The sequence below is a fragment of the Micropterus dolomieu genome, linkage group LG02, assembly GCF_021292245.1.
Source record: "Micropterus dolomieu isolate WLL.071019.BEF.003 ecotype Adirondacks linkage group LG02, ASM2129224v1, whole genome shotgun sequence".
Classification (NCBI taxonomy): Eukaryota; Metazoa; Chordata; class Actinopteri; order Centrarchiformes; family Centrarchidae; genus Micropterus; species Micropterus dolomieu.
Window position 1 is genome coordinate 26505396 of NC_060151.1, and position 12402 is coordinate 26517797.

The following is a 12402-nucleotide window of genomic DNA, read 5'->3' on the forward strand; positions in this document are numbered from 1 at the left end:
AAACAAATACTGCAGATAAAAATCTTAGGGCTCTTAGGGCTAGAGTAATGCAGTAGTAGCAGTAGGTAAAATCTACAATCTCAAAATCAGCATAGTATGTAATTAAGAAGCGCCATGCAAGTTTGTTTTGGAGCTGCAACAATTAGTCGATCGACAAAAAAAATCATGTATTTAACAAATTCAAGTAAATGTTTGTGTAGATATGCTGCAAATTTGATACTTTCAGCTTCTCAAATGTGAACATTTACTGCTTTTCTCTTATGATAAATTTAATATTATTGGGGTTTCGATTGTTAGTCAGACAAAACACAACATTTGAAGGCATCACTTTGGTCTCTGGGAGATTAGATGGACATTTACAATATTGTTAAATTCAATTAAATTTAGTTTATTACAGATGCAGCATCTCGTTTTCAAGGGGGACCAGAAACACACATACATAATACAACAACAAGAACATAACATACCTAGTACAAACCAACAATTAATTGATTGATTCACATTATAAAAGAAAATAGATGTTCTTAGTCGCGTGCTTAGTGCGTTTAATGGATTTAAATTAAATGATATCAAATGAGACATTTTATTTTTAATACAAAACGTTATAGTTACACCAAACAACATTTTAAAAGGTTGCACAATAAACTTTCTCTTGGAGATAAAATTGCATGCTAGAGTGAATGATACTCACATGTTGCCAGATCTCTCCAGTTTGTCTTATTTATAACTTAAACTTATAAAGTTAAATAATTTTCCCTTAATTAGTCAGATGCTATGTTAAATGGTGATGTATTCAATATCATTATAATAATGGTTAACCAACAGAAATGTACAAATCTCAAATAAAACCCTCCCTTATGTAAACCCAATGTAAACATAGTCTGACAAGTCCACTCAGGTATATGCGTTTGTCATGTCTGACATTACTTGAATGAAACATAAATCATGAGTCAAGTAGAGTTGATTCATTTGTGTTTCAAAGTAATGTTCACCTGTGACTAAAAATATTCCATTCACTCATTCATGTGGCATGTGCAGTGGGATATCATTCAACCAGTATACAGAAGCCTACACAGGGGGGAACATCAGTTCGTTGTAAAGAAAGAAAGATAGAAGGAGGAAGGAGGAGGTCACTCGGAAAGAGTTAAAATAGGTGGAATGATCAGAATGTCAGTGATGCAGCTTTACTGGCTTCCAGCTAAGGGGGGGGGAACACGCAGGGAAACAGAAAATACAGAAAGTGCAAAGAAGTGGATGTCTGACTGTTTGTGTTTGTTTGGTTGTGGCAAGTTTGTTGGTGTGTGACTGAACGGATGCATCATCAATGGCCATCAGCGAGTTTGTGTGAATGTTTGACAAAACAAAAACCCTTTCAGTGACAGGACCTGTACTCAGCGGGGGCCACACCCTGGAGCCTCCGAGAAACAGCAAGGTTTGGTCGACACATCAGTCATGCAGTCCCCTCGGGCGCTTGTAGTGCCTGCCTGTCATGCTGGCGATAAAAAACATCAAAGTGCGTTGAGCTTCCTGTTTTCTCTGGCTACTGATCAACGCACCAGGGCCTGCTAAATTAACCCAGGTGTTTTGTGTGATGAAAGCAAACAGTGAACGGGGCTCAAACATGGAGAGGCCAGCGGAGAGCAATTAAAGCAAAAAACTAAGGTGAACGCAGTCTGGTGACTCTGATTGGAGGAGAAGATCATTTAAAATTAGCCAGCTGTGGAGAGGAGGTGCTACAGGGTGAATATCTAGGACAAATCTGGAGGATCTGTATTATGTGTGTCTGTTTTAGAAGAACTACATGCTTCTTAAGGGCTTTCTTGGAGCACTCAGACGCCACACAGAAGGCAGGCAAGCAGACTCTCTAAGTGGTTTCTTTGTAAAACAGCAGCAGCAGCACTTCATCACCATGCTCCATTTGCTACAATGACACGCATCATTTGTGCTCCCTGCAAGGCTACACAAGGTCCACGACGTTCTTCCGCCCTCTGGAGCAGGCCCTAGCACTCCAATCCCCTACCCCCCAGACGAACACACATAACAAAAATGCCACTCTCTCTAAATCAAAAACCTCACTTAGAAAGTAAAACCCCACTCATGTTATTCCTAATCTCCATCGCCTGAATTTTTTCCAAATGAGCCCAGGAAGAATACCCTGAAACCACGGGACAGGGCCTAAACAAACACACAGAGAGCGACCACGTCATCAAGCAAAAACCCATGTAGCAAAAACCCATGAATAAACAGACTAAACATGACTTAACAGACTAAACTATCATTTAGCATTAATTATGACGTCCTCTAGATTGTATATTAATTAAATAGCTGACAACGTTCCATGTTGCTTTATGTGCCCTTATTTTTCCTCAGATCCACCAGAGTGGGTTTGTTAGATGTTCAGAAACACAGTCACAAGACACCTTTTTAAACTCGTCTTCCAAACTGTGCAATAATGTAACATTCCCGAAGGATATCAGGGAGACGACCTCAGAGAACATTTTTAAGTGAAACAGATCTTCTTCACTTTCAATGAGTCCTTTAACATGCAGTGTTTTCCTCCCTCTGAACCAGCATTCAGTATTTAATTTGTTTTTACTGTTGCTGATGTTATTCTTGTATTTAACCTAATTTACTATTATCATTGACTGTTTCTATTTAACCATTGCCCTGTTTTTCTTATTGTAAAGCACCGTGAGCTACATTTTAGGTATCAAGGCTGTTTAAAATGATTAGGTCTGCAGCTAATGATTATTTAAATTTTCTTTTAATTCATTAATCTACAAATGTTTTTCTTGATTGATGGTTTAATCAGTGGTCTATAAAATATCAAAATATCCAGAAAAAAAACACTCATCACAATTTCGTAAAGTCCAAGGCGATGTTTTTAAATTTCTTACTTTGTTCAACCAACAGTCTAAAACCTGAATAAATTACACATACTATAATGTAAGACAAGGAAACACAGCAATTCTCACATTGGAGAGGGTCGAGCCAAAGAAAATGTAACATTTTCGCCGTAAAAAAAAACAGTTAATCGATAATCCAAAAAGTTGCCGATTATTTTTCCGTTGACCGATTAATTGATTAAATGACTATGCGTTGCAGATCTAACAACTGTTATTATCATTATGATTATTTAAATAATAAACTCACTTTCAAAACACATAAAACACACGGGTCAAACCACTTTGGTGGCGTCCAGCTTCTACAGAGGCTTTGCTCTGAAACAGAAAAATGAACAAACGGAAAAAACAATACAGCTAAATGTTTCTTTAGTGAATATGGCACCTGGCAAATTGGTCTGACTTCTGTTGTGAGTTCTGCCAGTGTGAACAGCGGGGGTTTAATCCAGATGAGACACCATGAGTGAAAGAGGTATCAGGGGGAATTATAGTACAGGGGGCCTCTGGCTGCGATATCCTCCCCAGGAAATAGATGCCATAAAGTAGCTCCACACCTGGCAGTGGCTACTGTGCTATTAGCCTTTTAACAAAGTAATCCCCCCCTCAAGTGTGGCTAATGTCAGAAGCGTCCATCTGACAGAGAGATAATGCATTCTGTGTTAGTGTTAGGACCAGGCCACGTCCCGTCTTAATCCTGCCTCTTTGAAGTTGTGTAACCCAAAGAGAGACCGGGGTGGAAGATGTCTTGAGGCTGGCTGATCGGAGGACTTTTCCATAAAGACAGGTTGGGTCTGACTAAGCTGTCTGAAATGCATCCGAATGTGACCATTACAAACACCGACAAGAGAAGTGACTGTGACACCGTGTGACAGTGACAACACATGCAGGTTAAGTGTTTGTCCTCTCTCCCTCTTCCCTTCTCTCTCAGTAAGAGAAGAGTAGAAGCCTTGGCCCTCACGTGTGCTCATTTACAACGCCTTCCTGTCCCACTGTGCAAACAGACCATTAATTCCAGGTCTGTGATTGTTTCATACCGCGCTCAGACTGCAAGATCCAGCCTCCTCACCTTAGCTCCACATGAATGGCTCTATCAGTGACCTCTCTCCCAGATCCCTTGGAGATCTTACGTTCTCTTTCACACACCCAGGATGACAATACACACTGCTGATGAGGTACTGTACATGTAGTGATGCAATAAAATAGCATCCAAATGTCTTAAATGTTTTAAAGGCCTGGCATCACATATTACAGTGTGATGAAACCTTTTGCAAGTGAAATTTGATCTATATTAGACATAAAAGCTGTAATACTGAATTAATTAATATTTTAAATGATTATTATACTTGAACTTGCCACATAAAAACCACCCACAGAGCCTTTTCAGCTTCTGATCTTTAAGCAATATCAGATTAAGACATCAGCTGTTATGTTTTATATTACGACCTGTGTGATCTACCTGCGGGTTTGGATTCAGTAGATCTCACCTCAACTGACTGCCAATGAAAACATAAGGTGGAATAGGGTACAACTGCAGGACTGCCAAGGAAAATAAAAATTTCAAGTAGGCTACTTAGCACTGGCTTGTTCAAAGTGTATTGTGCAAGGAGCAAAGGCTAAATGTTTGGCTGCAAAAATGAAAGAAGTCAAACTTAAAATGACACTGATTTTTTTTCAAACAGTATCATTTATATTGCTATTGCATGCATGAATGTAGGCTGGGTAAATTAGTGAGCTCATTCACAAATAAGATAATAGGATAGATACAAAATACACAACTTACATGTAGGCTAGCCAAATAAGCACATATTGATCAACTGACCTAATTAAATAACATAGGGGTTTCTTACTCACTTTATGTAACTTGTCGTCTTTCTAACTGACTCAATACAGAACTAAATTAATAACGTATATTAATTCATACACATTGTATGTTATTAAAACACTTTTTAAAGTGGACAGTTTAAGGTCTATATGTGATTTAAAGCCATACCGTTTAGGTGAGATCCGGACCCCGCGTCCTTCCAGCTGACACCACATTGATTATAGAGTCCTGTCGCCAGTTGCTCAACTGGTTTAAAAAAATAAACTCAAAAAACACCTTCTCACGGTAGCCAAAAAACTAAGCACAAACATTTCTTTCTTCTTTTAATAGTCCGTGACATTGCATGTGCCCCCCAAAATAACGATGAGGAGGAGGGGGGATAGGAAAGTAAAGCAGTTACAAACCAGAAAACCCTCCTGTCCTGGGTGCGCTTCCACTGGTGGCAGTATGCAATAAGTCCAGAAAAGTATTAAAAATGTAAACTTGCCACAGTCTTTAGATATTCCATGAGTTGTTACTCCTCCAAGGCAGGACAGGCAAATGGACTCTCAGATCAAATATGTGAACGAAGGAGTGGAGAGGTGAAGAAGTTGGTCAAATGTTTTAAGATCTGAACTCCGCCTGAAACGCGTAAAGTCGGACAAAAAGTTAAGTCAGCACGAGTTAGAGTTACAACTTCTGGTTGTGATTTTCAAAATAAAATCCCCTTGGAGAAATCTTTATTGTGATGCAACGTTTCACTAGCAGGGGTGCTTTTATTTTCAAAGACAGAACAAGCCACTTCCGGCACAAGTTATTGTTTGCCCACTGCTAGCTTGACACAGTTAACGACTCCGGTTTCTCCTGAGAAGCGCAAAGACAGGTCGAAGTTTTTTTTTCCTCAGGAGGTTAGTGTATTGAAAAGAGACCTACAGCATTCAACGAGTAACATCTGTTAAAGCAGATGTCTCCAAGAGTCTTTTTTTTTTTTTTTTTTAAACAGATGCATATAAAATAAAACCGTAATACAGGATTTAGTGTGCAAAATTTGCAAAAAAGTCACATTTCCTTGCTAGCTTGATTTGATACATTCAAATAAAGATGGTCTGGCGTGTGTCTTCACATGTGCGTGACAGTGATCTTTTTTAACCTTACTCCGCGTCCCTCCCCTTTTTTTCATCAACGCCCCATGCTTCCCAAGAAAACAACTTTTTGATAAATTACGTTAGCCTACCAGCAATGGTATGTTGGCATGGATCCACGCAGAGTGAATGTGTTATGCAAATTTTTTACCAACACGCTATAGGGAAACTGGAGTTAGTCTGCAGGGTGCAACACAATCTCAATTGACACAAACAGACCTGAAGATTATGTATTCAGATTGCTTCCTGTTTACCGGATAATTTGGATCTTGATGATGGACACAGGATCTAAAATATGGATGTTGTGTCATCTACAGAATGGTTTACAACAGTAAAAATACAGATGACTCACAAGCTACAAGCATACATGTTTCAAAATCTAAAAAGGAAAAATGGTTCTGAAAGATGTTGTGTACTCTGGCAAGCAGACTGCTTGATCTTTTTAATCATGCAATATATCCTTAATTTAACACATACATTTTAACAGGGGTGGATTCACTTATTTGTGGGCCCTAGGCCTATGGATACGGTATGGGGCCCCCTGAATCCCAGCCCTGACCCCTGTCACCCCAACCTGCTGTCATTTATAAATACTGCATCCTGGAATAACCTCATATTTACGGGCCTGACAACCCTTCTACGTAGGCAAAAAAAAGGTAACATAATGCCGGCTGGGAAACAAATGTTTTATAAAGAATTTACCTCTAATATCAGTGTCTTCGGCTCATGTGCCGCCTCCTCTTAGATGTCAACAGTGATTTTTTAAAATTACTTTCCATAAAGGAAACTGAAAGCTACTTGCCTGCGTGTTTGGGCTCCAAATCTTTTACAGTAACTTTTTTAGCACATTTTTTGCTATCAATTACTTGAATGAAAAAATGGCATGTGTATCCTTTGACTGTCCATAACTGTGTTTAATGCATTTTTAAACAGGAAAATTAAATGATTGTGTAAGCTCAGAAAATGGATGTGTCCTCTAGGTGTAATATTTTCCTACATTGAAGATGTAAGTTTCGTAAATGTTTACGGTAAAATGCTGCAGTGTCATTTTATTAAATATTACTTCTTCTGTATATGTTGGTTGGGTTGTTACGCAGTGGTTTCAGGACTCCTGTAGAGTTGAAAGGATTGAAACAAGAGCTGGTGACTGGCTGCTCTGTCCACTCACAGGTCTTTGGGGGAAAGTCGGCGAAGGCCCAAAGGAGACACAATGGAGGACACACAAGGCCGACTGACAGTTCAACGGGTCCTCAGAGCAGATAAGTCGTCCCCATACAGACCAGACGAGGGTCCACTGCTATTGACCCACGAGAACACCGCGTCCACTGAGCCTCCCCACCTTGAATGGCCTTGTTGAAAAGGAGAGCCATAAAGTGGCGGATGAGCTGAGGGGGGGAAGACTCTGCCGCTCCCCTCCTCCCGCCTCCCACCCCGTCTCTCTCGTTCTGTCTCACATGCTATCTCTTTCTTTCCTTTACCAAGTAGTGGTTTCCATCTCACCAAACCCCTTTCCCCCTGAATGTTTAAAAAGATGAAAGGATAAGGAAAAGAATGGAGACAAAGGAGAGGAGGGTTATGTTACAACCCTGCCCCTGAGAGACTGCTCATGAAAGAGTTTGGGGATGGGAGAGATAGGGACCGGAGAGGAGACACAGAAAGAGAAGGGGGATCATGAAAAGAGGTTTTTCAAACTCAAAGCCGCTAAAACGGGTCACTTCTGTATGGAGAGGCAGACTAAAGTGCGGTCTTCACTCATGGACGGAGACATTTAACACTGTCAATACACTCAGATGGAAGGGAGCGTTGATTTACTTGCACCCGTTGACTGATTGCGCAAACACATGATCACACACACGTACTGTCTACACCGTCTTTCTCAAATCGTTCTGTTTCTCTTTACCAAACCCACCCGCAGCACCACAATTTGATTTCGGGGGAATCTTCCACCAGATCCTCTTTACCATTAACTAGCCCAACACACACACACACACACATACCTGTATCCCTTGCAGCGTTCATCGCTCTTGGCATTTAGTGTCAGTCACTTGAAATCCTTTGCAACCCTCCCACCATTCTCTCTATCGCCTTCTTCGTCTGAACTTGCCCTGCATGCACTCAGATATTTCCGCCTCAGGGTGCATCAGTGAGAGTTGAGAGTGAGAGAAAGAGAGCAAGGGAAAGTTGTTAGCTAAGTGTGGACAGAAGTGGCGGTCAAACAAGGATGACGACTGAAAGGGCAGGGAAGCGCAAATGTCCTTTTCTTAGGCTCTTGCCCTCTTGCTCTCACTCTTTAACACACACACACACACACACACGCATACATTCAGACATGCACAACTAACCGCAACTACAAGAACATACAGAGGTTTATTTAAGGACCTTTATGTACAGAAAAAGTTTTTCTTCATGCTGTCACACCAACATGTCACAATAAAGGGTTTCCTAAATCCCAGACTCACCAAAAGCATTTAAAATTAAGTCACAATATATTGCAACAGATTTCTGTTTTTCCTTTGGGGATTTGTGTTTTTGACAGACAACATTTTCAGATTGTTATTCAAGCCCCATAAAAACAAAACAGATCTTTTTTACAGTCATGCCTTGTACATGAGGAACTTGCAAAGCCTTTTTTCACTCTGTCTCATGGCAGTAAGTTTCAACAGAATAATTTTCTACTTATTTTCTAATAATTTTCTACTTATTTTGTTCTGTTCATGATCCACATTTTTGAATCCTGACATCATCAACTGACTCTAATTTTTCTATAAAAAAAAACACTGAGACGTTTTAAGGCTTCCAGATGTCACTTTTACTACCTTCAAATCCTCTGATGAAATCTTTCCCACAAGCCGCGCCGTCAGTCATCAACTTACTGCTTTCGCGTTGGACATCCTCCTTCATTTGAAACTCATATCTGAGCGTAATTGGAAGGTAGCTATTATGGCAATTATTGCAAATAGCTGAGCTGAGCTGTCAGGGCAAAGCTAACAGTCTGTCCGTCCGCACTTGAGCCACTAAATCAGACGTCAGACCTCAATTACGGATGCTCGACCTCCCCAAGGTACCCTGTGTCAGCCTTGCATCGTCTCCTCTTCCATCTTCACACCCTATGATTCTCTCTGTCTTCTTTCTTTTACCTCCTTCAACTGATTTTCAGTTCTTTTTATTGTTCCTTCCATCATGCCCTTAGCCTGCTAAACTCTGCTCCCTCCTCCTCCTTTCCCCTAAATTCAAACCTTTCTCCACTGAGAGCAGTACCACCATCACCTCCATTACCACACACACATACGGACTGAGGTATAGCTGCATATGTTTCCAATTTCAGGCATAATGCTGCTCTCTGCGCAATCTGAGCCAATTAACCGAAACCTCCTGGAAATGCCACAGTCGCCGGTCATGGTGGTAAAGAGGTAAAGGGTCAAAATTAAGGTCATTCACAGGGAGGTTGGACGCTGATCTGGTCTGTTTGTCTAGTAGTCTGGCTGGCTCATAGTTTGTCTTAGACATCCCTGGCTAAAGCGCTTTAGCTGCTGTCCAACTTCCCCTCGGACATATTTGGCACAGGTGTAGGATTGTGCAGAAAAAGCAACCCAAGCCTGAAATTTAATTTCACAGCTTACTAAAGGTCAAAGGGGATGAGTGACAGGGTCTGGAGCCAGACCACACATAAACACTCAAAAAGCATACGTGTACACCGAGGAAAGTATGCACACATGCACACACGCACGCATGTCCGCTCTGACAAACAAACAACACATGCGTCTACAAGTCTTTCCTGTGTGAAACTGAAATTAGTGTATGGAATGTTCACCATTGGGAGGGAGAGGGAGTATGTGAGCATCAGGGCTGCAAGACCTCATTAGGGGAATGGAGGACTTAGTTTTGGTAATTCTGTTTAATGCTTAATGAGAAACAGGTTTGAATGGGTGCAAAATGCAGACTGGCGCTGGTATTACCTGGCAGTCTGCCCTGTTCCAAGTCTGTCAGTTTAGATTTGTGTTATGTGTGATGTTCGTGTAGAAGCGGGGTCATTGTCAGTTTTTGAAACAGCTTCAGACGCCGCCATAGAGCCGTCACCGTATGCACACACTCTGCTCGTCTTGTTTACATCGTCTGTACCGCCGATCCCTCTCCTCTTACAGCACCTCGCTCTCTCTCTCCCCAGATCACCTCTCAATCACTCTTCTTCGCCGCCTTATCTGTCCCCCCTCAGTGTCTCGTTACAGGACTCAATCCACCTACAGCGACTACACTTTCATTCACTTGCCACAGATTCGTTGCAGTCCAGATGCTACTGGATTAGACATGCAGCCTAAATAGTGAATGATCTAGTTACAGTTACGTCTTCCTTCTCCCCAACACAATCCAAACCTCCCTCTGCATTATTTGCACTTATCCACCCCAGTGTCCTCTCCCTCTACTCGACATCCCGTCATCCACGCTCTACCATAAGTCACGTTTTGTCCCTTTTTTTACCAGAGGAAAAATGTTACACATTGTAAACTTTACTCACTGTACAACACCCTGCAGGATTGGATTTCAGAGGCAGACTTTGTGTTTGAACTGCTCTGGCAATTAGTAGAGGATAGACTTACAGCACACCTACTGCACAATGGAGGCATCGGACAGTTGTACAAGCCCCTGTTCCCCTCTCCATCTGTCACTCCTGTAGGATTGTGTGTGTGTGTGTGTGTGTGTGTGTGTGTGTGTGTGTGTGTGTGGGGCGCTGCATGTGTATGTTTGAATTGTTGTATGTATGTTTGTTAGTGCAGGATAATACCAAATTCTGTAAATGGCAACACATAACTTTCTGTCCCCCTTTTCAATAATTGTAAACAGTATTTAAACATTTAAAAATGGTTTCTAACACACTATAATGCATTTCTAAGCAGATATAAGTGACACCACCGTGCCGCCCTGAACCATATATATATATATATATATATATATATATATATATATATATATATAGTAAAAAACAAATGTAATGATATTAAATATTTATATTTCAAAATTATGTCGACAAATACTGTTCTTCTTCAAATACTGTCCTTATATCTGCTTGTAACTAATTTATAATATGTAAACACCATTTATTACATTTTTATATAGTGCTTACAAGTATTACCCAGCAATTATCAATTTACTGCAATGAATGTCTTACCTAAATATTTGGTAAATGCATGGTCTGTCTCCTATTTAACTAAAATTAGAATAGATTCAGCAATGACATCTAGCCAGAAGTTTAAGAAACCAATCAGTCCACAGTCAGAAGTGTAGAATGAGTCCCCACAAGAAAGCTAATATCAAGCAGTAATGTATTAAAACAATTTTTTTATGCAAATGTTTTTATCAATATGACAGTTCGTCATGGTTTTATGATGGGTTTTAAGTCATATCATCCAGTCCTGTATGTATCTGCCATGTCAGTGCAGGTTTGATACCTTATCAAGAAGTGTTTGCATATTTATGTCAAGTCAAGTCAGTTTTGGTTTATATACCTCAATATCACAAATTTGGATCAGGGCGCTTTACAATCTGTACAGCACACCCTTAATTCAAATCAGTAAGAACTCTCCAAACAAAACTTTTAACAGGACAAAATGGAAGAATCCTCAGGATCAGCAAGGGGGGGGGGGGGGCTTTTTCCATGACGGACAGACATGTGAAGATGTGTACGGGATAGACCAACATAGTAAAATCACAGTATTGACTGTCAGATGACAAAATTATAGAAGAATATAGATCCAGGAGGACGTTGAGCAACTTCCAGGTGTCGCCATACAGATCTGAGCCACACAACCTCCACCACCATTTAGAGGACAGGTGACATAAACACACAGGAGGTAAAACTCAAGCACACCAGTCACATGGATAGGATTAAAAGAAACAAACACACAAAAGAGGGAGAGAGAGATGAGGTTGAATCTCCTGGAGGACGGGAATCCAGATCCAAAACATCTGGAGAGAGGCACCAACAGGACTCTTGACTATAATTCCTGACTTAATAGATTCAATGAGATTGAGACCGACCCCCTGGAAGGAGAGTGTTAACAGATACAAGGCCTGAAATAATCAAAGAATAAGCAACTTACTGAAGGAGAAAAGATGAGTTTTAAGTTTGCATTAAAGGCTTCAACGGAGTCAGACTGTCTGATGTCTGAAGAGTCACGTTGTCATACAACATCGTAGTTGACAGTTGAGAAGCAACGCTCATAAATCAATCCTGGCCCCCTCATAAAACCCAGTCATAGTCCTGCATTCTTCCTGCTACAGCGTCTCTGGTATGACAAACCTGATCAGTTTATTTCTAATTCTGTGTATTGATACGGTGTCATGACTCATGGAAAAAACTGGACTCTTGTATGTGTAGTATGTAGCAGCTCCACCCATGGGCCTCCATGGGCCACTTTGAGGCCTCAATGTCTGACACAGATATCTGTCAAAGGATCCCTCTGAGGGAAGCTACTGTACAGAGATCTCCACTCAGTGCAGAGTCATAGCGCCCTCCTGTGGAAGGGAGGGTAATCATGATTGTAGAGAGGAGACTTTCTGC

At 40.8% G+C, this 12402-nt stretch overlaps 1 protein-coding gene across 2 annotated transcripts in view; it reads right to left on the minus strand.

The window, feature by feature from the left end:
* Positions 1–5340, minus strand: part of LOC123963870 — a 9205-nt gene extending 3865 nt beyond the window's left edge. Inside the window, exon 1 of one of the 2 annotated variants that reach the window (XM_046040965.1) lies at positions 5213–5340. The gene's annotated coding sequence lies outside the window, so the exon portion shown is untranslated. Of the gene's footprint in view, positions 1–4893 lie in introns of both variants that reach the window. The other variant, XM_046040957.1, reaches the window with a different exon arrangement.
* Positions 5341–12402: the final 7062 nt, after the last annotated feature.